Raw genomic sequence first — 27692 nt, 5'->3', positions numbered from 1 at the left:
CATGGGCACCGTGAAGTTAACCATCTCTGTTTTTAGGAGCCCAAAGTCAGCTTTGGAGAAGTTTTTCAAGGTGGTTACCTTTGCGGGAGGTGTGGATTTCCATGCGATTAGTTTATGGTCGGATCTGACCAGGGAGGGACTGACTATTGGTGTAGAGCAAGTCACCCATGTTAGTAATAACCAAGTCAAAGATATTGCTTCCTCTAGTGGGGGTCAGAATGAGCTGGTCCAGGGGACTGGAACTGATGAATTCTAGGAAGCGTTGGGCCAGTGTATTGATGCTCGAGTAGTTTTCCCAGTTGAAGGAGGGGTAGTTGAAGTCTCCTAGTCTGAGAGTGCTGGACTGGACCTTGATAGATTCCAGGGTGCTTACATGGTTGGGGACCTATAGCAGGGCTATGACCTGGATCGCCATCTTACCCAGTGCTAGTTCTACCTGAAGTATCTCACATGCGTTATGCTGGGCTACTATTCTGGAGGTGTGCATATCTTTATGAGTATGGAGACACCACCACCTTTGGAGCTTCGGTCCATGTTTCAAGGCCGAAAGGTGTGGAATGAGTTATAACCTGGTAGCGCTGGGGTGCTTTCTTCCAGTTTAAACCAGGTTTCTGTTACGGCAAAAATGTCTTTGTTCTCCATTTTGAGGAGTGCTTCGAGCAAGTGCATCTTGAGATTTAGACTTCTAGCGTTGAGAAGCATGACCCTCAGACTGCATTTATTTATAGTCGGTATGGTGCCTGGCTCACGTCAGAAATTTACAAGTAGAGAACACAAGTTACAAACATTAAACAAATAATTAAAACAGAGAAACCTAAAACAAGAAACTAAACACACTGACAGAATACAGGAGCTGGTAAGAAATACAAAAGTTTTATGGCACGCAGTAGTCTAAATATTAATACTGTCTTTGTGACTGACAGTATCTTACCTCTAGAAAAAGAAGATTTTCTTTTGTACTAGTTTTTAAGACTACTATTCTTTTATTAGCCTCAATTACTTGGACTCATTTTGTCCATCCTCAATAAGTAGGACACTGTGCTATTCTGCCTCTTATTTCATAACGCTTCTGCAAAATACTATCAAGATATCTTAAAACAAATACACAAGTACTGAAATATTTTAACTAGGTGACACCTGGCATAATAGTTACAGTCTTTGCCTCCCATGCACAAGGTGCAAGGTTTGATCTTCACCTTTGCCCAATGCCTTTGATGGAGTCTACATGTTCCTCCATTGTCTCTGCAGGGTTCTTCCCACCTCTCAAAAAAATAAAAGCAGAGCTGCTCAGACTACTACAGAAGTACTCTTAAAGATACACAATCCAAAAGCTTCACATACAGTACCAATACGCTTCCGCAATAATGTTTGATCAAGGGTTACAAATTCAAAATGAATGTGGCTGTTTAAATATACTAAAACAATGGGGGAAAAAACCCACACACAACAAAACATTTAACTACATCAGCTGATTGTCGCTGATTTAGTGATACCCTGAACTCTTGTGCAAAAAATGGGAAAAGGGGCTGTGGATGGAGTTAGTTAGTCCAGGGGTGTGATCAGGTCTTAGAATACTTGCATTCTCTCAGCTTTATTTAAAACGTCATCCCCTCTGTAGGTACTTAGTTTCTAATACCAAAGATTTAAAATAATGTTCTGCATTCTCCTTCTAAATATGCTTAAATAAGGCATTATTCTGAATGCTTATTCTTGTGTCTGACGAATGAGAACAAATTCTTTCAACTTACAATTGGTTTGCCTACATAAAATGATGAACATATTATGCAAGTAGCCAAACACACATCAGATGAATCACATGTGGCATAATGCTTTAACTCACTGCATTTGTCTCTAGTAGGGTGCCTGGGGAAAGTTATACTATTTTACGTACAATTCACACATTTTTTACACAGATATGTACCACATCTATATTCAAGTTCATTTTAACATTTTTCATCTCTCTATAGCATAGCTACGGTTTCAAACTTAAAGAATTTTTTATAACTAAATGCATGTCGCTCCAACCATTTAATTAATCAATGTTTTAAAATATATGTCAGTGTTTGGCAATTATATCCTTAAAAATACTAGTATATCTGTTGTTAGAGATGGTGTTAGAAAACTATGTATTTGAACATATATAAAGTGCTAGTTTAAAAGCAAATAGTATATAATGCATTTTATTCTATTAATAATATGGCAATAAGAATGATTTTACATGTAATTGCTTGAAGCTTTGGAACTGCAGTGTATTTGAACTCTGACCCTGGCAGTAGCCAGCTCAGCAAGCTTATGTTTTTCACTAATTATTATCTGCTGGGTCAGGAAATTAAATGTATAAAGCATTGAAAATCTTCTTCTCCTTCCTCTGGGACAATTGGCCTTGTAAATGTTACCAAGATAAGACACAGCTGCTGAGAAAATGTTGCAAGAAGAACAAAGAAGTGTATTACAAGACTGAACCAACTATTGTATTCGAGCAGGCCTGAAACCTTGAAGGAGTAACATTTACAGAAAGACATTATAACTGACCAGGTGCTTTGCAAGGCTGTATTATTCCCAAGGGAAAGCTTTTTTAAAAAATATAACATCAGCAATCTTTATGAATAGAATACTGTTAGTAAAAGTGATGTAGATGCCCTGTGACTAACCACGTCAGTAAGGTGGACAAAACCTGAATGAAAACACTATAAAATATTCTGTACTTCCTGCATCATGTCAGACAAAACTCTGTACTTGTATGGTTTTTTGCCTCCTGGTGTACACTAGTAAACTTTTGCATCTGAGCCTCCTGTGTTGTTATCTGTGTTTTTATTTAACAGTTGGTCATTCATAAATTCTTACCAGCTGACATCTTTCACCAAAAGATTCTCCCTATGTTTTCTCTGTTATCTTAGATATCATTTACAAGCTTCACTTTCTTTAAAATCACACATCTGCTTAAAAATATCTTATCCCATCTCTTAATTGTAAAGTTTCTTGACCTATATTTAATGTAGCAAGACTCGTCATTTACCCTTTATATATATCCCTGAATAAAAAAAGAATTTGCATACCAGACCTTTTTAATATTTCTTGTACTCTTTAGTATTTAAACTCTGTTCCATGTAACATCTATTGAATGCACTTCTAGATTTTTCACTTTAAATATCCCACATTACTTGTCAAGTAATAAATAAATGCATCCACAAGTGTCTCAGTACATCTCCATAGCATAAATACATAATCTACAAACCTCCTAGGAGGATTAACGTTATTAAAAATATGACCCTGTTGTACACACATATAACTTTGTATTTGTTTTATTACAATAGGTGTAGCCACTGCCACACCTTTCAGTTGTAAATAATAAAGATGTTGAAAAGTAAATATATTATTTTCTAAGACTAATATGAGCAATTCACAGAACATGTTTATCTTAATACGCAGAACCCCAGTCATTCAGAATAACTGTGAAAAGACATTCTGTATGAAGAGTAACAAAACTTAACCAAAGTTTTATTTTAGAACAAACGTACAATTCTTACAAAAATCATTAGAATCTAAAATAAAGTTGTGAGTAAATCCAAGTGTTTTATTACACTTTCCAAACAAACAGAAATGGGTTCTGTAAGCCAGCCTCTCCCCGAAACCAAGTCTCATGGGAAGCTGAAGTAAACTCTTGTGTACCTTTGGCAAACCATTAATAAACGGGCATTACAGACCCCAGGGCATGAAAATAATTCATTAAACCCAAACCAAGTGTTCCATTTATACGTACAGAATATGCACAACCTGCTAGGATAACAATTGTGCAAACTCACCTCATTTCTACACTATTTTAAGCCTCACCCATTCTCACCAACTTACCCAAAACCGAAATTGTCAAACTCAACACCTGTTACAATCAAACTGCAAAATTTGCTACCGGTACCCCCTACAGAGCCCACCACTGCCATTCCCTACAACAACTTGGCTGTCTTGAACTCCCTAATCTCTAAATTATCATCAATTTTCCTTTGCCCATAATTTCCTACTACTCCCAGACAAAACTCCAGCTCTGGCCAGTCTACTAGAACTACAAACTAAAACTAGACAACTTCGCTCTAGCAACAAAAAATTAATCAAAGTCACCAAGACCAACAACGCACCAGGGGACTCCTCTCTTCCTTAACTACATAGGCAAAATTTGGAACACTACCTACTGCTATTACCTCAGCAGGCTCGAAGATTACATTTAAAACACTCCTGAAAGATCACCTAAAACACACATGGATATGCACATGTTCCCCACCTGGCTTGACCACCCCACCCCCCCCCATCCTCTCCCCTTACTCTTGTCCTCTAACTTCCCTCTCCCCTTACTCTTGTCCTCTAACTTCACTTAATCATCAAAAGAATACAACTTCTCTAGGTTCCCTCCAGTTCCACCTCTAATTCTAACCCCTTAGTCAATATCCATATGTCACTGCTAGGACATATCTATTCACTACACTTTTCCCTTTACAACTCTACTCTTACTCTATACTTAAGCTACTTACTCCTCCTGCTTTTCTTACTTAACCTGTTATCCAATTTCCCATCTCTGTTGCTTCTCCTGCTACTATACTCCCTACTACGTCTAATCTTTGCTCTTTTTTGCTATACTCCCTATTGTGGCTAACATGCTCACAAGTCAACTGTATACAGCAAAAAAATGCAACCCCTACTAACAACGCTCGCCATTATATATGTTAAATCTTAAGCTTCAGGGCTATGTTACTAGTCAATGTTAAGTTTGGTACTACGTAAATTTGAATGCTTCTGTATACACCTTACATTTTGCTTAAAATTTAACTGCGGAGCTTTTCTCCCCGGGCCTCCGCTAAAAATGGACATGCATCCAGTCGGACTTTCCCGGTCAACAAATGTAAAATAAGTAAATTTAGCTAATTTTTAAGCAATCTGTCTAACACTAAGATCCAAGGATGTAATGGTGCCCCTCTGCTCTTCCCTCATCAGACCCATTATTGAGTACAATGCACCAATTGGAATGTACCTGGCTAGACATCTCCAGCAGCTGGAGAGACCACAGAGGTACCTAACCAAGAGGATTACTGGCCTCAAACAGTTGCCCTATGCAGCACGATTGAAAAAGCTAAGACTGTTCTCTGTTGCATACCGCTTTCTCAGAGGCGATCTCTGTCTAACTTACAGAGCCATGTCCAAACAAGAATTGTTGAACATGCTCCATCTTAGCAAAACCAAATTTACTCGAGCTACACGCTCTAGGGATATAAACCTCAACACAACAATGAATAGAACATGCTGAAGGAATAGATTCCCTTCACAGAGACTTCCCTTACTATGGAACAGGGTCCCGATCTACATAAGACAGAGCCCCTCACTATTACTCTTCAAGAGGAACCTTGATGAGCAGATGGGTAACAAAGTTCACATCGGGGATCGCACCAACAGCACTACTAGATAGGGGCCAAGGGTACTAGCTGCTAATACAAGGGTCTAGGGAACTACTAAAGGGGCGGTGAATACCGCACAACATGGCTGGGCTAATATATGCCTTCGGGCAGATAGCCCAGTACCAACCTATGAACCTAATAATCAATTTATATATTTGCATTATCTGACAACAATTTAACAGATTTAATATAGGTCAAACAATCCATTATAACTTATCAACTGATTTAATTACTATTTCATTGTCCTGTTCTAAACTCCTGAGTGCCAACATTTCACTTCCAGATAAATTATGAAAAAAAGAGACAACTTACACCTGAAAATATTTCAAATAAATATCAATTTTACATGCTGCTCGAAAAGCTTGTATGTCCATGTTACTAACAGGAATAAAAGGACTTTTTTTTTCTTAAGTGCAGTCATAATCCGTAATGGCAGTAAAAATAAGTTCAATGTCCTTGCAAAAGTTCTCATAATGACTCCACAATATTGCCATTACAGGCTGGAATAAAAGGCATTCCTTTATTCAAAACTGAAAGATCTTCTAAAGATAAAACTTCACTGGATTATTAATAAACAAGCTGTTCCCACATTTTGCTTTGAGCGACTGCATGATTTTGGATCCTGGGGCCTCTTGCTTCTCTTTCTTCTTGTGTCTTCTTATTTTCTGACCTTGCTTCATTCCCTTCTGATTTGAAGGGGGTCTAGTGCTGTAATAAGGTTAGTTGGCATCAACACCTGGAATATTCTTAGTTGGAATTTAAGCCATTTCTAGTAAAACCATCTTAGATGTACTGTTCTGTGGTGATAAAAGGGAGCAAAGCCAGTGAAGATGGAAATTACTGTAGATTTTCTGGCTGTTCACTCTTGGCCCAGGAAAAAAAAACAAGTCATTCCAGTTTCTCTTAATTTTCTCTTTTTAACCTCAAAAAATTTCTGTTCAAAATCCAGTATATGACTGACCATGTCTTCAAAGTACTTCAAATTAGTTTTAAAGTTCTCATGCATCAAAATTAAATTCTGGAGTTTCTTGGCGTCAGTAAAAACTTCATCTTCTATACGTTTAAAAATTCTATCAGTAATTTCACATTGTTATTATACTATAGAAACAAGGCTGACATTTTCACATGTTCCTCACCACTTTCTGATTACCTTAATTTTCCACAAAAGAGAACTCTCAGAAACCATTAATGAAATTTAGTCGCTTGTTCTAAATGACAATGTCAGATTTACAAAAATCTGACACTCTCCCTAACTGGGTAATCATGAATATTATGACATCCAGAGAAAAATAAGTGTTCCTTGCATCTAAATTCTTATTCCAACCTCCGATGAACCTGCTGAAGCCAACAGTGAAAAAATGATTTCTCTTTGGTAAGCAGCAGCAATGAATCATGGGAGATGTCAACCTACACTAACTGGATTATATCTTTAGCACTCCACAGTAATTACTTCCAAAACAAATTCTCACATAGCCTGTTAAAGATCCTACCCCGTTTAGCACACATAATGGAAGCCACTCTGCCTTAGAATGGTTAACTCATCTAGAAGATAAAGAGAGTTACTTACCCAGGTGATCAATAGATAATGAAGTTTAACTTTCCTATTACATCATCTTCTGCCTGCCATTCTGCACAAAAAATGTTTGTCTCTGTCACACTGGTTACAGTATTTCCTTTTTCTATTTTTTTCTGCACTAATTTTAGTCTTTTCTCTATTGTCCGTCACAGGTATTTTGAGCATAAAAAATAAAACTTTACCATCTCCAAAGGTTCTACAAACTTCAGATGTCTTACATTCCTCTCAACCTCCAGGTGCAAGAAATATGGACAAAGAGGGTTCATGGGAAACATTTAATATTGTTCTTATAAAGTTTGAAAATTGTCAGAGTAACAGGTTTTGCAGTATCACGCATTTTCTCAAGGGTATGAAATCTGAAATTCAAATACTTGCCATTTGTAACTTCAATCAATGATTTGCCAGCAAATAGGGTTGCCACCTTTTCAAATGCCCAAAGTGGGACTGGGACATTTTTGGTACAAACGTCAGATTTTGCAGGACAAAACATACCCACGGCCAGGGACAAAGAAGAGAACTTCACATTTTTCCCTAAATAAAACTTTATATTCTTGTAGTAATTTATTCTGTTTATAACATTTAGGTGTTTCAGATGCAGAATGACTGTTTTATGCAACTATTACCGTAAAATATAGGAAATATGTTTGTCCTAAAATATCAGGACATTTGCCATTTTTTCGATTTCTTTGCAGGACACAGCTACCCAAAGAGGGACTGTCCCTCGTAAAGTGGGACAGGTGGAAACCCTGAGCAAACTACTTTTTTTTTGAGGAATAGACTAAAAACAGGAGATGAAAACCTGGACAGTTGAAAGGCATGGCTGCCTCACTTCAGCGATAATACTTGATGTTAAGAACATATAAACAAACTGTGTACCGACTTCTGGGGTAGATATTAATTCTGACAATCTATTTTCGGTGTAGACACTAAGTTCAGACAATTACAGACTCTAAACCTTTACACGTCACACTTTCCTAAGAGTTACTCATAAAAAAATGCCTTTATATGAATACATCGGTGATGCCGGACTAATCCCATACCAAATACAGGGGGAACAATATACAGCTAATCGGGGCTATTCCCCAATAGGACCGAGTGATGCAGAACGTATACGTACACTGATAATGGATTACAATACACAGTATATACTATATCAAATGCGTCCACACAATAACCATACAAAATTCTCTCATAACGTGTCCACCTCTTACCCACTATTCACAACTCTCCAGTCAGATCCTACCAACTTTTTAAGTAAGTTACAGTAATAACTTAAAAACGTCGCTGATTTTGGCCCTTTGTTTCTTCATTCTTTTAGCTTTGTCTACAATTATTCAGCAGAGAAACTGAGAGGTATACTTCCAATGCTACTTTCCATAAACTGCTTAGTAGTTAATCTGTCAGACGAATTATTCTCAAATTGGGATCTTTCATTTCGTAGTGCGTAATAAGTGCTAAAATATACAGAATATCTGACTGCAACTTGCTGTGACGTGATCCGTCGCGTTTTAACTTCCGTTAAGTTTTGTTTACCTCCCGGTGCCTAGTCCTCCCCTTTCTGCAGGGAAGTAACTATTTCCATTGAGACCGTAGAATAGTAACTTCCACTTGCAGTAATTTGTTAAATCCTGTGATTAAAACTACAGTTCCCACAATTCTCTGTATTTTCTTTAAACTTTTCTTCTCCTAATATTCTTAAAAAGCGGAAGTCTGTCGACAGTACACAATATATGTTAATCTTTACCTTTTAACTCAGTTTTATTAGTACTACAGTTACTTCTACTAGTGTCCTGCTTACTGCTTCCCATTGCAGGGCCCAGCTTGCAGACTCTGCCCCAGGGCAGAAGGAAGTGGTTGCTTGCTGGAAATAGGTGTTCTGAGGAACCGGCAAGCAGCCTCTGTGGACAGGTGTAGAAGATTGAAAACACTGTTGCACCCTTTCCGCTCATAAACGGCGAAAGGTATGTTCTTTTGTATACGTATGAGAGGATACTGATTATAAGTCTAAGTTTGTTTAGGAAGGTTGTTTTCTACAAGAAAATACGTGGCTAGTTTAGTCCAACAGGTGATTAATGAGCTGTTCGCTTGGCCTTACACCCAATGTGAATTCGGGAGGAGTGAAAACAGAATGACAGCATACCTGGATGCACCTGTCAACTCCTTCAGTTTCGGCTTTTAACTCCGTTTCGCTTCCTTCCTTTGTGGTGAACGGGTTTTGAGCGAGTTGCGCGAGTAGCTGGGTGGAAAGCGTCTAAATTAGGTAAGCGGGAAAGTAAGGCTCGCGGTAGATAACATAAAATCATGTACATTCTCGCATAGTTAATAGTGAGTATCATGTGGTTTCGGATTTGTATTGTTACAGGGAAATACAGTTGGATGTGTTTGACCCCTTTAAGTTTGTTCCCATCCTGGTTAAATGGGATCGGGTATGGGGTTAAAAGTGTCCCCGTAATACGTAATGGGGATAAGGGAACTATTACGTTTGGTTATTTTGTCCTCTTCAAAACAGCTGCTCATAGTAAAGCTAAAAAACTGTCCCCGTAATACGTAATGGGGGTAAGGGAACTATTATGTTTGGTTTTTATTCTCTTCAAAACAGCTGTTCACAGTAAAGCTAAAAAAAACTGTCCCCGTAATACGTAATGGAGATAAGGAAACTTTTACGTTCGGTTATTTTATCACTTCAAAACGGTACTTCACAGTAAAGCTAGTGGTAGCTTTTCCACTGGAGGGTGTTGTGATCTTTTACTCTGCTGTTCCCAAACGCTTATCTCATTATCCATAACTGAAAGAATTTCAACAGTTAAGTTAAGTTTTAAGCGCTAAGTATTCGTTTACATTTGAGCTGGTAGGTTGGAGTCTGTTTTGACCTAGTTTTGAAAGGACTAGAATAAATCCACACTGTCAAAATACTGATACTTTGCTGACGTCATAGATGTATTTTTTTAGTGCATGCCACTCAACCGACCAGAATTTTGCTAAATGTCCAGAGTTTTGCCCCTTATTTTTGTTGTGCTCCTTACAATATTTCTGTTTTTCTGCCAAGTCACTGCGGATGGCACTCCCTGAATAAAGACAGAATTTCAGGACTTCATATTCTTCAGAAAAGGCATCCTAATGCAAATGATTTTTATTCTAGCAACTTTCTAAGTTTTTAAGAGCAGATTGAAGATTTATAGGTACTTAACTGGCTGTTGATCTATGAAAATCATAAGACATACCCTTAGTTTCCCATGGGAGATTTTAGCTGTCATATTTAGCACGCCCTTTTAACTGGGAGAGTTTATTTAAGATACCAGACTGTGGGGTGGTAAATTTGCCTTGCGAAATCTCTACATGCATCATTTTCCAAAAAGTCAAGCAGGTTAAGTAAGCTGGGACTCTGCTGTTGATGAATCTGAACTGAGTTGGATCAAAAATCTGTAGGTTACCTGTATATTAATTCCATAATCCTTTCCATTACAGATTAGACTGGTCAGGCTTATGGATTTTAATTGTTTGTTGAATCCCCACCTTTGTGCAGGGGAATGACTACTGCTGTCGTCCATTCATTTGGCACAAAACCTGTTTTGAGGCTTGAATAGCTGTTGTAGGAGTTTAGACAAGTTGTTACATGCTGACCAGCAGGCAGCCTGGTATGTTGTGTGGTCTCAGATGTAGTGCTCTTGGACGTATATAGCGCCTTGAGAACTTGTTTTGGGGGGAGCTGCGTAGGGGTGTATATATGGGTGAGAATACTGGAGGGTGGGGGAGTTTAAGCTAAATTTATCCAGCAGTAGATTGGCTATGTCTTGTGGGTCTGAGTATGTGATTTCAGTTACTGTTGGCTCTGCACATAGGTAGGTACTAGGCTATCTGTCCGAGGGCATTTATAGCCTAGCCAGAGTGTCTGCTTTCGCTGCCCCATTGATTAACTGATCCTCTGTCAAGCATAGCCAATGAAGTGATCCCAGGGGTGTATTTTCTGTTACCCATCCACTCATCAAGGTTTCTCTTGAAGAGTGTTAGTGAGGGGCTCTGCCTGATGTAATTTGGAATTTTGTTCCAAAACATGGGGGGAGTCTCTGTGACAGGAATCTATTCCTCCAGCATGTTCTATTTATTGTTGTGGCGAGGTTTAGCTCACTAGAGTGCGTGGCTCGCAGTGACTTGGATTTCTTTAGGTGGAGCATGTCCATCAATTCTGAGTTGGACATGGCGCAAGTCAGGCAGAGATCACCTCTGAGTAAGCGATATGCCACTGAGTACAGCCAGAGTTTTTCAGTCAGGCTGCATGGGGCGTATGTTTGACACCAGTAATCCTTTTGGTGAGGTACTTTTGTGGTCTTTCCAGCTGTTGGAAGTGTCTTGTGAGGTACATCCCAAATGGGGCATTGTACTCTATGATGGATCTAATGAGTGACGAGTAGAGGGGCACTAACCTTTGTTTCTAGATGCAAACCCTTTAGTAATTAGACGGACCACATAGGATTTCCTAACTACTTTGGCAATATGATTGTCAAAGGAGAGATTACTATCTACCTGGGTCCCCAGATTTCTTATTACCTCTTCTGTATTAAGGGGCTGCCACCTGTGTGGTAATTTGTGGGTGTTTTGTTTTTCCCAAATGGGACGACTATGGATTTTTTGGCATTTAGCTTGAGGCCATGACTTTGACACCAGGTGTCCGTCTCAGTAAGGCCCTTTTGGAGGATGTCTGTCAGCCGGAGAGTCAATTATGGCTCCCAGTTTGCAGTCATCTTTGAACTTGGTTAGCCATAGTCCTCCTGTTTGCCTGTACTTCTGAGAAGTATATGCCGAACAGTAGGGATCCCAGGGCCGAGCCTTGCAGGACACCACTTGTGACTGGTTTAGAGTCAGATCTGGAGCCCACTATTCTTACTGTGAGAGTTCTGTCTGTAAGCCAGTTGGCAACCCATCTCAGGACATAGGGGTTTATGTTCAGGCTAGTGAATTTTTCTGTAATACCAGAGTGGGGAATGGTGTTGAAAGCCTTGGCGAGGTCAAGGTAGGCTGTGTGAACCACCTTTCCCTAGTCTGTGGCCTTAGTGACGGTCTCAAAGAAGTCAACCAGGTTTAGTAGGCATGATCTGCCCTTAAGCCGAACTGGGTCAGGTCTAGTGTTTGGAGGTTCCAATGTCTTTGCTAATGAGTTCCATGATGATGTGCTCCATAGCCTTGCAGACCAGGCTAGTCAGGCTTATGGGGCAATAGTTACCAGGGTCAGTTGTGGTCCCTCCTTTCTGGAGAGGAATAACCATTGCTGTGTGCCATTCTATGGGCACGTAGCCTATGGAGAGGCTGAGGTTGAACAGCATGTTTAGGTGGGGGGTTAGTTCATTCTGTAGTTCGTGCAAGACGCAGCCTGGGACACCATCTGGTCCCATTGACGCTGTGTTTTTGGCTTTTGAAAGGGCTATTTTCACCTGTGCATCTGATTTTTGGTACACTACACTTTTCCGGTATTGTGGGCCCTTTTTGTGGTGAGAGGGGGGTGAAGTTTGCACTGAATCTATCTGCCAGGATGTTGGCAATATCAGTAGGTTCAGTATATTTTGTGCTATTTTGCAGTAGTTCAATGCATATCTACGAGTTGCCACTTAGATTCTTAACATTGCTAAAGAAGGCTTTGTGGTTATTTTTGAATCCTTGGCTATTTTCTTCGAAGTTAACCTTGGATGATTTCATGAGGGACCTCAGTTTCTTACGGATACTGATCAGGGATGTCTTTCCTTCGTGGGATTTGCTTTTTTTTCTGAACTAGTTTCCTCCTTCTGTTGTATAGCCTGTTTATTGCAGGGGTCCACCAAACTGGTTTCCTCCTCTTAGAGGAGTGAGTCTTGGTTTTGCTAGGGATGGCACGATCCATGCATCCTTCTAGGTGCTCATAGAGTGCATTTGTAAAGGTTTCTGCGTCTTGGGCAATGTTATCCTTTAGCGTGGGTGCTGTGAAACTTACCACCTCTGTCTTTAGTAAGGTGAAGTTTGCTTTAGAAAAGTTTTTTACTGTGGTTTCCTTAGTTGGAGGTGGTGGTGAGGTGTGGACATCCAGAGTGATTAGTTTATGGTCTGATCTAACCAATGACTGGTTGACCTCCGGTGTGGAACAGCTGTCGCCATGTTGGTGATGACCAGGTCCAATATGTTTTCACCTCTGGTAGGGGAGTTTACCAGCTGATCCAGGGCGTTTGAGTTGATGAATTCCAGGAAGCGCCGGGCCTGGGAATTTGTACTCTAGTAATTTTCCCAGTGAATGGTAGGGTAATTTAAATCGCACAGTATCAGGGTGTTTGGTAGGATCTTCATGTTTTCCAGTGTCTCCAGAAAGGCAGAGTGGTGGTCCTGAGTCGTGGAGGTTTATCTGTAGCAGGCCACAATTTGCATTGCAGATTTGCCCGATGTTAGTTGCACATGGATGATCTCAGAGGTATCTTGCTGCACCACTAACCTGGAGGTGTAGGTATCCTTGATGAATATGGATACACCCCCTCCTTTTGTGTTTCGGTCTGTGTTCTGTGGCCGAAACATGTGGTATGAGTTGTAGCCCAGTAGTGCTGGGGTGCTCTCTGGAGCCTTGAACCAGGTTTCAGTTACTGCACAGATGTCGGCGTTCTCCATACTGAGGAGTGCTTCGAGTGTGTGCATTTTGAGATTTAAACTCCTGGCGTTGTAGCATAACCCTCAGTTTTTTGTTAATTGTGCTGTTTAGAGGTGGGTTTGACTTGAGCTTTGTCTAAAAAATCACAATGGGGGCAGAAAGAACCTTGGCCAGTATTCAAAAGCCTAGGGGTGACAGGTGCAAGCCATCTCTTGTGAAGCAACGCGGCTTGTCGAGCATGTCATCCCAGGCTAACAGACACTGGATCCCCTTTGAATGACACCAGAAGCTTAGCCAGTTGCTGAAATTGATCATTTTTACTTTATACTGAGGTATCATTCTTGGTGAGGGCAGGATGCTACTCAGGGTCACGGTCATACCTGCCTGGGCTACATGATCAGAGCTCTTCCATGTCTTTTCATGTAGTCCAGGGAGGTAAGTCTCGGGTCATTCTCTCCAACATGAACAATGACAGTCATATTTGTACTTGTTCTGGAGTGACCTGAGTGCTTGTGTTATGTGGTGGATTCTGGCTCCTGACAGGCATCTAACAGTAACCTTCTTCTTGTCCAGCCTAGTGAGTGGGACGTCAGTGTGCCTGACTGTAGAGTCACCTATTACTAGTATATTAGGTATGTTATTTTGCCTTAAGGGCTGTGATTGTGCAGCACGCTGATTTTGTGTTTTATGTGTTGTCTGGTTTGTGACGGGAAGTGCAGGTTGTTTGGGTATCTGCTTTGGAGGTCTCTGATGCTTTTACAGGTTTTTATTTAGAGCCTCAGAGTATGATTTTGTGTAATTTTTTTTTGCCAGTGCTGTTTTAGTAGGTCTCTGTGCGGCTGGAGTTGTGGTGCAAGTGTTAACCTTCTCCTCTTGACCGTCTGTTCCAGTCTTGGGTGGAGACGGCTTAGCCTCTAGTTTGTCTGTATAATTGCATCTCCCACATATGTTAGTGTTTTGTGGTAGGAGGAGAGGGTTGTCTGTGTACATGAGGCAGTTGTAATATTGCCTCAGAATACCCAGATTCACCAACTGGACTGGAGTGCACCTGAAGTTGCCCTTTGGTCATGCCTGAATAGTAGGGTGAGCTGCTTAGTCGCTTGGTTGGTGAGGGGTGAATAAAGAGCCTTGCCCTGCTGGGCAATCTGTGCTTGCTATTGGGTCTGAGCAAGTGCTGGGCTGGAAGATGCTTTTTGAGTGCTTAGGTTGAGAGTTAACTAGTTTCAAGGGAAAAACTGAAGAGGAGACTTAGTGGAGCTGGGAATAATTTAACCGTAGCTAACCGGCACTGCCCGGTCCACAAAACCGTGCAAATGTTTTTATAGTAGGGAAATGAGAGAAATTAGCCCAAAATGGCTAATAAACTAGTAACTTTTGATTTGGAACCACTCCTCCAGGGACAGATAGGTTGCTCAAAGCTCCCCTCTCTCACAGGTGAACAGAGAAACTTCCTTCTATCCAAGTAAGGTATGGGCAACTCAGAAACTAGTATCACAGCCCTGAATTCAGCACTAGCCTGAAAACTGGACTATACTAGCTTAGAAAGGCAGGAAAACAAGGGGTTTGGTTTGGGCAAAAGCAGTAAAAAAAAAAAACACTTAAAACAGCTTTAAATGACTACAAATGATCAGAAAAGGCTATCGCACTTTAGTGTGTAGCCTACAGCAGTTAAACAAGTTATTTAAACAAAAAACTTTAAAAGTGCAGGCAGTCAAATAAGTACAATATGTGAAAAAAAACAAGCTTTTAAATCACAATAAACACTGGAAAATCTGTGTTTAGGCAGAAAACAGTTAAGTACAGCAAGAAAGTAACATAAAATTGATACTTAATCACTCCAAAGTCTCTCTCCTAAGCTAGAAGGCATGTATCAGTTTAAGCCCTTCTAGTGCTACGCAGTAGGTTGGTTACAGGAAAGATGGGAAACAAGTGCAGATGTGGTCTTTTAAACCAGAAAGTTGAAAGAGACAGACAAACTGTCCAAATGGTCAATAAACTACAATTTCTGGGCCAAGAACCTCTCCTCTCGTGGTAGACAGGCTACCTAGTGCTAACTACTCCCACTGATAAGCTAGAAGGCTTTCCTCCAACAGAGAAAGGCTGGGGGGCTCAGAAGCTTACTGACAATCCTGGATACAGCAACTCTGTAACCGGACTAGGCTAGTTATAGGAAAGGCGGGAAACAGGCACAAGTGCGACTTTCAAACCAGAAAGTTGAAAGATGGAAAAAAAAACTGCTCCAACAGCTAGTAGCTACAATGTCTGGTCCAGGGACCACTTCTCTTGCAGTAGATAGGCTACCTGATGCTTACCACTCCCACTGATAAGCTAGAAGGCTCCTCTCCAACATGGAAAGGCTTGGGGGGGCTCAGAAGCTTACAGAGAGTCCTGGATACAGTAAATCTGTACCTGGAATAGACTAGTAACAGGAAACGAGTGCAAAACAGGCTTTTAAATCAGAAGGTTGAAGGAGATGGAAAAGCTTCCCAAACGGCCAATAAACGATTTCTGGGCCAGAAACCACTCCTCCTGTGGTAGATAGGTTACCTAGTGCTTACCACTCCCACTGATAAGCTAGAAGGCTTCTCCCCAACACAGAAGGGCTTGGGGGCTCAGAAGCTTAGCAACTGTCCTGGATACAGCAAATCTGTACCTGGATTACAATAGTTTTAGGAAAGGCGGGGACCAAACGCAAAACGGGCTTTTAACCAGAAAGTAGAAAGATGGAAAAACTGCCCCAAACAGCCAATGAACTACAATTTCAGGGCCAAAACCCACTCTTCCCGTAGTAGATAGGCTACCTAGTGCTTACTACTCCCACTGATAACCTAGAAGGCTTCCCTCCAACACAAAGACTTGGGGGGGCTCAGAAGCTTGCCAACAGTCCTGGATACAGCAAGTCTATATCTGGACTTTAGTTACAGGAAAGGCAGGAAATAGGCTTAGAATTTTTTTTTGTTGCAGAACAGCAACTAAAACAGCAGTAGATACAATTCAAATTGTAGTGCAGGCCAGTGCACCAGAGCGTGTAGCAACACTACGGCAAATACAGTTCAAATAAATGCAATTAAATTAACAAATGACTAAAAAATAAGTGCAGAAGGCAGTAAATTAGAAGGCTACTAACAAGCGGTAATAAGTGCAGAGTAAGAGCGACTGAACAAATAACAGCACGCAGAAGTGCAACTAAGACAGTTACAGTAAGAGCAGATGAATAAGATGTGTGTGTGTGTGTGTATGTGTATATATATATATATATATATATATATATATATATATATATATATATAATTTATATTAAGAGCAGATGAATAAGATTTATATATATATATATATATATATATATATATATATATATATAATTTATTTATTTTTGGCCATTATTTCTGACTTTTTTTTTAGCATGGGTAATGTATATATTGTACATTCACTGCTTCACCAGAATAAATGTATACATTTTTTATGCAACTAGCCTGAACTAATCCGTTCACATTTTTTTTTGGTTTGTGAAATGTTTTGTATGTTGTATGGGCTGAGCCTAAAATTGGTTAAGATTTAGCAATGAACTGCACTGGTAAGCAAATATAAAGTAGGCTTTGTTGTTCTCCTTTGCCTAGGTGGCTACTTTTACCTCGTATATGGCTTTGGCTGATTAAACTCTACCATTTGAACCTCAAATGCTTCACTTAGCTTTTCTATTTCTCTTTCTTTGGCTGCTCTACTTTAACACCAAGGCCATATGCTTTCTTGATGCTTATTTGCACTCTAATCCTTAAGTATTTTTATTCTGCACTATATTGCATACCATGTTGTTCCATTATTCTATGACTGTGGTGCAACCTTTTGTGTTTATTTCTGTTTTTATCAGGTTTGATTTCTATGAAACTTTTTAATATTGTATAATTTTTTTTTTTTTTTTTTTTTTTTTTTTTTTTTGCAACGTTTTGTAATTCTTTTTGTAACTGTCTCCTTACAATGGAGCTTTTCTCCCTGTGCTTCCACTGAAATTTGGCCCAGTGGACTTTCCTGGTTAACAAATGCCAATAAATAAAATGAAGGTCTTGTAGTTCCTTGTTTAGTTTAGCAAGAATGTTTCTGCCATCTTGAGGGTTAGATTATTTTTTTTTTTGTGCACAGTAAGTTTTTTTTTTTTTTTTTAATAGTCTGTTTATATTTGGAATCCACGTTGGGTTTATTTTTGAATCAGGTTGTTGTCTTTCGACTTTTTCCCGGTTAGGGGTCTCCACAGCTGAAGTCTGGTCCGCTAATGATTGGTAGAAAGATTTTTACGTGCCGAGTTACCAGCCGTGACGCACAACCTTCATTTTCTGAGTAGATGGATTTGCATCTATTTTACATGTTCATAATCCGTTTTTAGTAATGAATTAATTTTAAAATCTTTCCCTCCTTTTAGGTTCATAGATTAGTACTAGGCTAACTGCCCTTGCGAGCCATTTTAAGCCTAGCCAGTTATCCCTTGTGAGACTCCAACCGTGCACCTTGTGTTTGTAAGGCAAACACCTTAACCATTAGGCCACCCTCCCAACCCCAAACCGTGGGCCTTTGTCCCTCATTTCTTTTCTCAAAGAGGTTAATAAATATATTCCAAAATTATTTCAAACTCAAGCAGAGTTCCACTTGTGTAAACTACGATTAACTAAATTGTAATGCGTGAGTCTCATATAAGCAAAAGACCTAATCAGTAATGTACACTAATAGAGTAATCCAAGGTACTGCTGTAACAGATGCACGTAAGTATGTGTAAATTTTAGCAGATGGGTGGACAGACCCCGGAGGGGGGGGGGTCTTAACTTTTTTTGGTCAGGAAATAGTCGCAGAAAGTTTTAGTTAGCCCTAGGTTATGAATATGAAACACCGCATGTGGTAAGAATAACGTTGCCTGTTTTTTGCTTTATAATATTTACTGAACTTTTTTATTGTCTGCCGCCTACTTTTATACTGTATTTACTGTTGTATTGCATTTGTCTGTTTTACTGTGTGTTAAATCAAATTTTATTATTCTCACTGTTTATAAAGCTTTTTGTTTCACTTTTAAGTATTTGGTGGTATTTTTCATATTTTTTTTTTAAGATGTCTGTTCTGCTTGTTCTGGTTTTCCCACCAAGAGGTGTTTAACTGATATGTTAACTATTTAAAAACATTCTTTGGAGCCTCCTTGGTTTTCTGTTTTAAATATTTTTCTAGTGTTTCACTTTTTATTTTTCTGCTGTTTTTAAACATTTTTTAGTGTTTGTAGCTGTAGCATAGTCCAGATACAGGCTTGCTGCTTCTGGAACTGTTTGCGGTGGTTTTAGTCGGATCATATTTTCCCAGCCATCTTGTATTGGAAGGGGCCTATCTTCACTTTTGTGAGAGAATTGTGCAGATTGGGAATTGGCTGGTAAAGGGAGACCGGTCTAGGGCTTGGAATAAACATCCTCATTGCTCTTTTTGAATCTTTTCTTTTTTAATTTTTGTTTTCAAATGTTTAGCTTCTGGAATTTAGGCCCTGCATTTGAGCAGGTTTCTGCTTGTCTGTGCCTTCCGCAGCACCAAGCTGTGTCATGCAGTTGTGCACCAAAGCCACACAGTTAATTTGACAAATTTTCCCAAAAACCCAGGCAGAAATATCCATCTACTGAGCTCCTCCTTGATTGATTCTGAATAGTCACCCCCTAGTGACTACAGTCTTCAACCAAACATTGTGGACAGATGGACTACCCTGGTTTCTCCCGCCAACTGTATTGACTTGGGTCCTTGAGGCAGTATAGGAATTGCCTCAGGTGCACAGACAACCCTCTACTAATAACACACTCTAGTACAGTGTGAGATTTTACACCAAGAATCTGGAATCCGTGCGCTCTCTCACTCAAAACAGTTAAGTTACATGGAGAAGGTTGTCAACTTACTCACTACTACATATGCTCATGGTACCACTACTCGTACACATAGTACGCATCAAAGACGTAAATCCACATATGTGGAGCTTCTCTTGTAAAACTTACCAAAACACAAGACTGCTACAAGGAACAGTCCCAAGACCACCCACGAAACATAGCAACACCAGGGTCTCTCCTAACAAGCCAGTAAGGTGTAACGCTCAAAACAAATGTTCTTGTCCTTGGAGACTCAATAGTGAGAGAGATGTCCCAGTCACCAGGTTAGACAAGGAGAAAGTCATGGTCAGCTGCCTGTTCAGTGCCAGGATTTGTTAGATCACGCATGCAGTCAGGTCTCTCAGCAACAAGTACCATTATGATTCTGTCATAGTTCATGATGTGAATGACATGAGACATGCCTCACTGGATTATATGAAGAGAAGCATGGTTGAGTTCTCTGAGTATGTGTCCCAGGCAAGTATGTCCCTAGCTTTGAGCAGCATACCACCCTCACCTAGATTGATGCCACAGTATAAACAAAAATTGATTTTCATAATTGGCTCAGTCTTTGATGTCATTCAAAGGTGATCCAGTTCCTGTCAGCTTGGGAGGCCATGGCTGAGACCTCCCTGCTTTGCTAGAGGTGGTTTGCACATGGCAACGCAAGGCTTTCTGCTGCTGGCAGAGGCTCTTACTTGCCACCTGTCATGCCTTTTTTTAAGCAAGTTCTCAAACATTACTGACATGAAATTAACCAATCGGAACAAAGTAAGGGTCATGCTGCTAAATACTAGGAGCGTAAACCAAAAACTGCACTCCCTGGAAGCACTTGATGTAGATGTCTGTGCAGTCGCAGAAAGCTAGTTTTAGGCCTCAGAGTACCCTGGTCTTGCAAGGCTGCCATACCTTCCACACCTTTAGACCGCAAAATGAACATGTGAAAACCAAAAGAGGCGGTGTTTCAATCTATATTGGAGAGAAATTCGCTTCCCATCTAGTTAGACTAGACAACTCCATGGAGTAACTCTTGGTCCAGGTTATGGTGGGTAAGACCCCCATTCAAGTCATAGCCAGTTGTAAATCCCCCTCCGTGGGTCACAATGCCCATGACGTCTACTTGACCAAATTGGAGACTATCCAAATTTTACCAAACTGGTTATGAGGGATTTCAATTATCCCACCATCAACTGGGAAACCTACACTAGCCCTGACTTGATAGCACAAAAGTTTTTACTTTAATTCAAATGCCCTGGAACAAATTGCCCATACCCCAACAAGGGGACAAACATTCGGGATCTGGTCCTCGCCAACATGTCGTACAGATGCACTAATGCAGCTGTCAGACCCTCATTAGTTAAAACTGACCACAAACCAGTCACTTTCGAGCTGGCACTAACACCAGAACTCACAAGGATGAAATCAGACTGAAAAATGTCACCAAGGCAAACAATATCTTCCTAGATGAAGGTATAATTGCATTCCAAGCCCCACCCCAAGCTGGAAGTGGTAACTACGCCGAAGCTTACACTAAAGCACTGTGCAGTCACTTGCATAAATGTATAAACTGCTGTACCAGAAAGAATCAAAGCCAGAGCTGCAATAAAAACAAGGTGCCATGGTGGACATCCATCAACAAATTTTGCAGTAAACACAAAAAGTTGCTGTCCAAGAAAACAAAGACAAGGCCCCAAGAGTGGAAAACCCGCCTCCACAGCCTCAACAGGCAAGTAAGTGAACTTGTCAAATCCTCCAAGGGCTCCTTTGAGAGAAACTTGGCAAATACAGCCAAGGATAACAATAAGGCCTTTTTACAGCTATGTACATAACTTAAAGGACAGAACCAAGCATGTCTAGAACTAGGGGCCAATGGTATCACACACACTGACCCCACAGAGGTAGCAAACCTGCAAGCAGAGAGGTTTGGTAAAAATTTCACTCCCTTATCCCCTCCTAACTTACAACCCCCCCCCCCAGATATCTGAAGTGCAGGTCCTGCGGTTTGTCCAAGGCAAAAAACACAGCCTCTGTGGGACCAAACATCCCAGGCTGTCTTCTAAACTAGTTAAAACATGAACTAGCATCACCCTTTCAGTCATAGCCTAACCACAGGCTTTGTTCCTACGGAATGGAGAACAGCTATTCCCCACCAAAGCTGGCGTAGCAACATACCCAGGTAACTACAGACCCATAAGCCTGACCAGTCTCATCTGTAAGGCCATGGAATGCATCATTATGGACCTCATAAATAAAAACATAGGTGACATCCAAACCCTGGATCCTACCCAAGTCGGCCTAGTGAAGTGCAGATCCTGTCTTTTTTAAATCTGGTGGATTTCTTTAAAAATGTGAATACCGCATACCTCAACCTGGCAAAGGCTTTCAAAACAGTTGCACATTTGGGTTTTACCAATAAACTTAGCAAACTGAATGTAAACCCTTTGTAAGATGGGTTGCCAACTGGCTTGCAAACCGGATACACACACACTGTCAAAAGAGGGTGACTCCAAATCAGCCAGCAGACCTGTTACCAGTGGGGGTGCCACCGGTGTCTGTGTTGGGTCCCCTACTGTTTGGTAAATACTTCTCAGAAGTCCAAGTCAAAACTAAGGGATTGTAGGTGTCCAAGTTTGCAGATGACTTCAAACTAGGTGCAATCATTGTATCCCCAAATAATGTCAGTATACTCCAGGAGGGTCTCGCCGAGTCCAGTGACTGGTGCATTAGTCAGTCTCAAACTGAATACAGAGAAATGCGCTTCATTCCATTTGGTGCAAATAATGTCCCCTCACACTATCAGATCAACAGTACCTTGAGTATCCATGAAGTGGTAAGGGACCTGGGATCACAAGTTGACTACGACTTTAACTTCCACAACCATGTGTCTACTGTAGTAAGGAAAGCTTTTTATGTAGCACACTTGATTAGTAATGGCATCTCCTCAAAGAGTTAAGAAGTTGTACCCCCCCTATATTTGGGGCCTAATCTACTCCATGTAATACCCTGTTTGGCATGTACTGTATTAAGCACCTGCAGCAATTAGAGACCTCAAAGGTTTCTAACTAAGATCAAGGGGCTTCAGTGTGTGCCATACACAGAATGACTAAAGTCGCTGTCACTATACTCTGTATTATATAGATTTCTTAGGGGAGACTTGTAGCTGGCATACAGAGGAATCCAAGAAGTATACCTAATGAACTTGCTGCATATCCATAAATCAAACTGGACTTGGGGCTACCCGTTCCAGGGACATAAATATGGCCTGTGACTTAAAATCTGTCTCTCCAGCATGTCCTGTTTATCTTCCAGAGACTGTCGTGTCTTTGGAACAGGCTACCAATTCATGTGAAACAGAGCACCTGTGACACTGTTCAAGAAGGACCTGGACGAGTGGATGGGGCACCCTAAATTCTTAATGGGCATGGGCAGTCACTAAATGCAATCTTGGGTATTGGCTAGCATTTCATGGTATTACTTTGGGATGAAATGGCTTGGCTTAAAATGACCTCTGGGTCAGTAGCCTAGTAATCTATGATCCTGTGGTAAAATGTGCAAGTTAATATAGAGGATTGAAAGGACAAATTTTAGTTCACATACACACACAATAAGTCATTTACATAAGACTGCCAGACAGAATGTTAGCAAGATAATATTATGGCAAATTTGTTTATTTTACATTTTTTTTACATTTATTATATCAGTTAGAAAAAAAAATAGCTGGTTTCATCACATTTTGTACCAAGACAATCGACTGTGTAAAGTGAAAGTTATGCAGCTTTAATAACGAGTGTGGGAGCAATGACATATAGGGAATTCTTGAAGAGAGTATCTAAGTATTTTGAGAGTAACAAGTAGTGAAATGATGTAGTTCTTGGCACTTTCTGGACAGGTAGCATTACATTTTAAGGTGTATTGTCAGATTCTTGACCAAAGCTAAGAGGCTTGGGATGTTTCTTATGTCATTGGGAATGCTGTTTTGAGATTCTGGATCCTCCTGTATGATGAAAGTTGTAATTTGAGTAAGTAGTTCGTATTTGAAAATATGCAGGGGTCTATGCCGATCTAGCATGGGGTCAATAAGGTCTTGAGAGGTGGTCCGTAACTAAAATGTTAGGTTTTAGTTTGAGGGCCTGTCAAAAAAGTTATGCTAAGTTTGATTTGTTGTTCACTCAACATTTTGCAGCAAGAAACAGTGGTATTCTCATTTTGCGTCTTTTCCTAGGAGTCTGCAGACTTTAAAGGAGTACAACAGGTTTCTCTAATGTATTCTTCAACTTCACATCCCTTTTCCTCCCTATTTACATTATCCTCTGTAAAGCAACAACAATAAAGCATTTACAATTTTTATAATTCCCCTTACTTCTGTAACAGAAGCCTACCTTCTCATACTGTGATGGTTTCATTACAAAATGATTCTATCACATTTGAATAAAGCTTGCTGGAGTTGTCCAATTACTGACATCATCAAGGCCAGGCAGTGCAGGTACTTTTTTTTTTTAATCAGTTCCATCCCCCAAAGTGACATCACCACAGCAGTCATCTGATTCTAACTAAACTAATAAGACCCACACATTCTGTGATGTCATGGCTCCCTTGTCCTTCCCCCAGCCTGAGTGCTTTTCATTTTATTCATTAGTAGTGTAGTAACACCGATGTTTGGAAACACAGACATTTGGTATGCATACTTGTACATTCTGCACGGCAAATGATGCTTAGGTGGTGTATCGCTTGCATACCTCTCTGTTGTATTTGCACCAGATACTGCTAGTGTGCAGTGCGGGAATAGAAAGATTAAAACATTACCCTGGTATCAGAGGCGGCAGTGCAACATATTCATAGTGACTTAACATGAGAGTAGCTCTAAGCAAGCACCATGTGAAACCTGAACAAGCACCTAGAATTATTCAGTGCAGCTTCCACACCTTAAGTCTGAAAATGAATTCACATACTCACATGAACAGGAGTAGTTGCATATTGATGGCTAAAGGTGTATGGGCATGTCAGGTGGTTACACTGCAAAACTGGTATGTATGTAATGGTGGAGATATTTGGAAGGCATGAGCAAACACACCAGTATATTAAAGCCATAGCACCAATTGAACTGGAGGCTGGCAAATAGATTTAGTAAGGGATTTTGTCCATGCACAAATATTTCAACAGTGATTCTTTGCAGTGGCATCCATTATCTTATTCAAGGTAAGTTAACCTTGATGTCCTTTATTTAAAAAAAAAAAATCAATAAAAATGTACTTTGTTATAAATGACTTCTGGACACAAGAAAAAGGAAGGGTAAAATATAGCAACGTGGTTAGTATGTACAAAGACAAATCCAGGGACACTACAAAAGGTTTTTTTTTGCAAACCAACCAATGGAGTAAAAACATATGAAGGCAAACACTGCATACAAACACACTTTGCACATGTAAATCTCAATTTTTAACAAGGTGGAAGCATGAAGTGATACCATAACACTTAAATTAATAAAGATCTAAACTGGTTAATAGTATAAATGTTTTATTCTTTAGCTCCTTGGTGCAAGACCTTATGGATGTGATTGCAGTCAAGTAAGGCCATGGCTATAGTGCAGCAAAAAAATGTCCCCTCTAACAAAGGAAATGCTTGAGCAAAGATTAAATTACATGAGTCAAGCACCCTGCTGAGATCTGCCAATCGATGGTATTACCAGGTCAAATTATCCTCAGGACTTTGACAGCTAGGGAAGCTAAGTGTTATGGGGGAGGGGAGAAGTAAATGGACTGGAATTCATTGTCTCACAAATTAGTGCCATTTAAACTAAATTAGAAAAAAAGGCAGCAGTAAACAGCACTTTGAGTATGTTCTGTGGCATTTGCACTGTTTCTGTTTTAAGCAGTCATCCAGCAGCAGGGAATGTTACTTACCCTGTTCTGTTTTACTCAGTACTTTGTACGCATGCAACATCTATGAAATGACAGGAACTCTAGGCAAACGTAGGCCTGCATGATGTAACCTTTTTGAGCCAAACAATGATTTCTGGGATACTGGATGGCAACCTGATTTATCCAAACCACGTCGATATGCCAGCCTCCAGGTGGTCAGAGTCTGGAATTACATATAAAAATATTTAAAATCCTGTAAATAATCCCAGAGTGTTGTTAGTGTAGGAAACATCATGCCATGATGTTTTAAACATGTTTTTTGAGTCTGTGGGTGCGGTACTCCTTTAAAGCTAATCTGCAGTTTGCTACAATTGGTATGTTTATGATTGGTGGTTGCAAATATTTAGTGCTACTGATGACTATGCTTCAAGTGTATCTAGATTCAGTAGTAATAAAAGGAAGCTTTTTGTGACAAGACACCAGCTGCAGCTTTTTGTTTCTGTGTTTTTTTAATTTTATTTTCAGTGTGGGCAGCAAGCAAAGCTGGAGTTGTCATTTCTAGTTAAGAAGACTCATAGGAATAAAGGAACTGTCCAGTTTTTGTCTGTTCATTTCTGTTTTCAGAAAGCATGGCTTTTATTTTAAGCAGATTTTTTACTGAAGTTTCTGTTTTGAATTTGCCAAGTCAGGTGCTAGGCAACAGCGAAGTAAGGCAGTCTGACAGATCAACTTGGTAGATGAGGTCACCAGCATGTAGCATACTTTTAAAGCATGAATTAGCGATCTTGAGGGAATTAATGAAAATACTGAACAGAGGTGGCCCAGGGACTAAACACCGAGACTCCTCTTGGAAAAGGCTTATTTACCTGTAACAAAATATTAACTATCCTGACCTGTTTACTGACCTTGCTCAAGGGGCCATGAATTGATGGCACTCTGACTCAGCACGTAAGAGTTTACTGAAGTTATATCCATCTGTGCTTCTCTTGACTTTGTATACTGGAAGCATTTTTTTTCTTTTCTTTTTCTATGGTCACAGTATAAATAAACAAAAATAGGAAAAAATGAGCTCAATAGAATGCCGAATTGTCCAACCTAAGGGACGGCTTGCACTTGTCACCCCTGGGATTCCGGATTTTGGCAAAGGCTCTTGCCACCCCCATAGTGCCTTTTTTAGGCAAGGCTCAAATTCTAAACCTACCACCCTAGAACAAAACAAAGAAAAAAAACTAAGGGTAATGCTGCTCAATGCCAGAAGTCTCAACCTCAAGATGCACGCACTCGAGGCCCTTCTCGGTATGGAGAACATCGATGTCTGTGCTGTGACAGAAACCTGGTTCAAGGCTCCTGAGAGCACCCCAGCACTATCAGGTTTTACCTCATATCATGCGTTCCGGCCACAAAACCCGGACAATACCAAGAAAGGAGGAGGGGTATCCATATTCATCAAGGACACCCACACCTCAAGATTGGTGGCATCGCACGATGCATCGGAAACCATCCAGGTGCAATTAACCATAGGCAAGACTGCTATGCAAATTGTAGCATGTTACAGGCCACCCTCGCAAACTCAGGAACCTCACATGGCCTTCCTGAAAACACTGGAGGGGATAAATGTATCTCCGAACACCATCATACTAGGAACTACCCTAATATAGACTGGGAACACTACTCAAGCCCAAACACTCTAGCCCAAAAGTTCCTGGAATTCATAAACTCAAATGCCATGGAACAACTAGTCACCATCCCCACAAGAGGAGAGAACATACTTGATCTCATCATCACGAACATGGGAGCACAATGTTCAACGCCAGAAGTATACCCCTCACTGGTGAGATCTGATCACAAACTAATCTCGCTGGAGGTCCTCATCCCGCCCCCATCCGAAATGAAAAAGACCACAGTAAAGAACTTCTCGAAAGCCGACTTCACACTTCTAAAGACTAGTGTGGTCTCCTTTAAGGCCCCTGAGCCGGCGGTTAACATTACTCAAACCGCTGAATCACTTACAAATGCCTTCTACCAGCACCTGCAGGGCTGCATGGATCAGGCAATCCCAAGCAAAACGAAGACTCTTTGTACCAAAGGCAAGCGTCCAGTCTGGTGGACCCCATCCATAAACAAACTCTACAATAAAAGGAGAAAGCTACTACAAGATAGAGCAAAATCCTTAAAAGGTAAGACACCGCTGATCACTATAAGTAAAAAGCTAAGAGCTCTCATAAAATCATCCAAAGCTAATTTTGAGAAAAAAATAGCTAAGGACTCTAAAGACAACCATAAAGCATTCTTTAGCTATGTCAGAAACCTAGGAGGAAACTCCCAGATATGCTCAGAATTAGTTCA

The 27692-nt window shown here is 40.4% G+C and overlaps 2 protein-coding genes across 4 annotated transcripts in view; one reads left to right on the top strand and one right to left on the bottom strand.

The window, feature by feature from the left end:
* The window catches only part of DSN1 (DSN1 component of MIS12 kinetochore complex), a 1132993-nt gene extending 1123729 nt beyond the window's left edge, over positions 1 to 9264 (bottom strand). The window contains exon 1 of the mRNA XM_044084782.1: positions 9155 to 9264. The gene's annotated coding sequence lies outside the window, so the exon portion shown is untranslated. The remainder of the gene's footprint in view (positions 1 to 9154) is intronic.
* MVB12A (multivesicular body subunit 12A) overlaps positions 8578 to 27692 on the top strand; it is a 561417-nt gene continuing 542302 nt past the window's right edge. For 2 of the 3 annotated variants that reach the window (XM_044084779.1, XM_044084781.1), the window contains exon 1: positions 8578 to 8975. The gene's annotated coding sequence lies outside the window, so the exon portion shown is untranslated. Of the gene's footprint in view, positions 8976 to 9207; positions 9275 to 27692 lie in introns of those variants that run through there. The other variant, XM_044084780.1, reaches the window with a different exon arrangement.

This window comes from Protopterus annectens, chromosome 9.part0 (assembly GCF_019279795.1).
Source record: "Protopterus annectens isolate FY-2018-M chromosome 9.part0, PAN1.0, whole genome shotgun sequence".
NCBI classification, from domain to species: Eukaryota; Metazoa; Chordata; order Ceratodontiformes; family Protopteridae; genus Protopterus; species Protopterus annectens.
The sequence above is the reverse complement of the archived record's forward strand: the minus strand, read 5'-3'. Positions and strand labels throughout refer to the sequence as shown.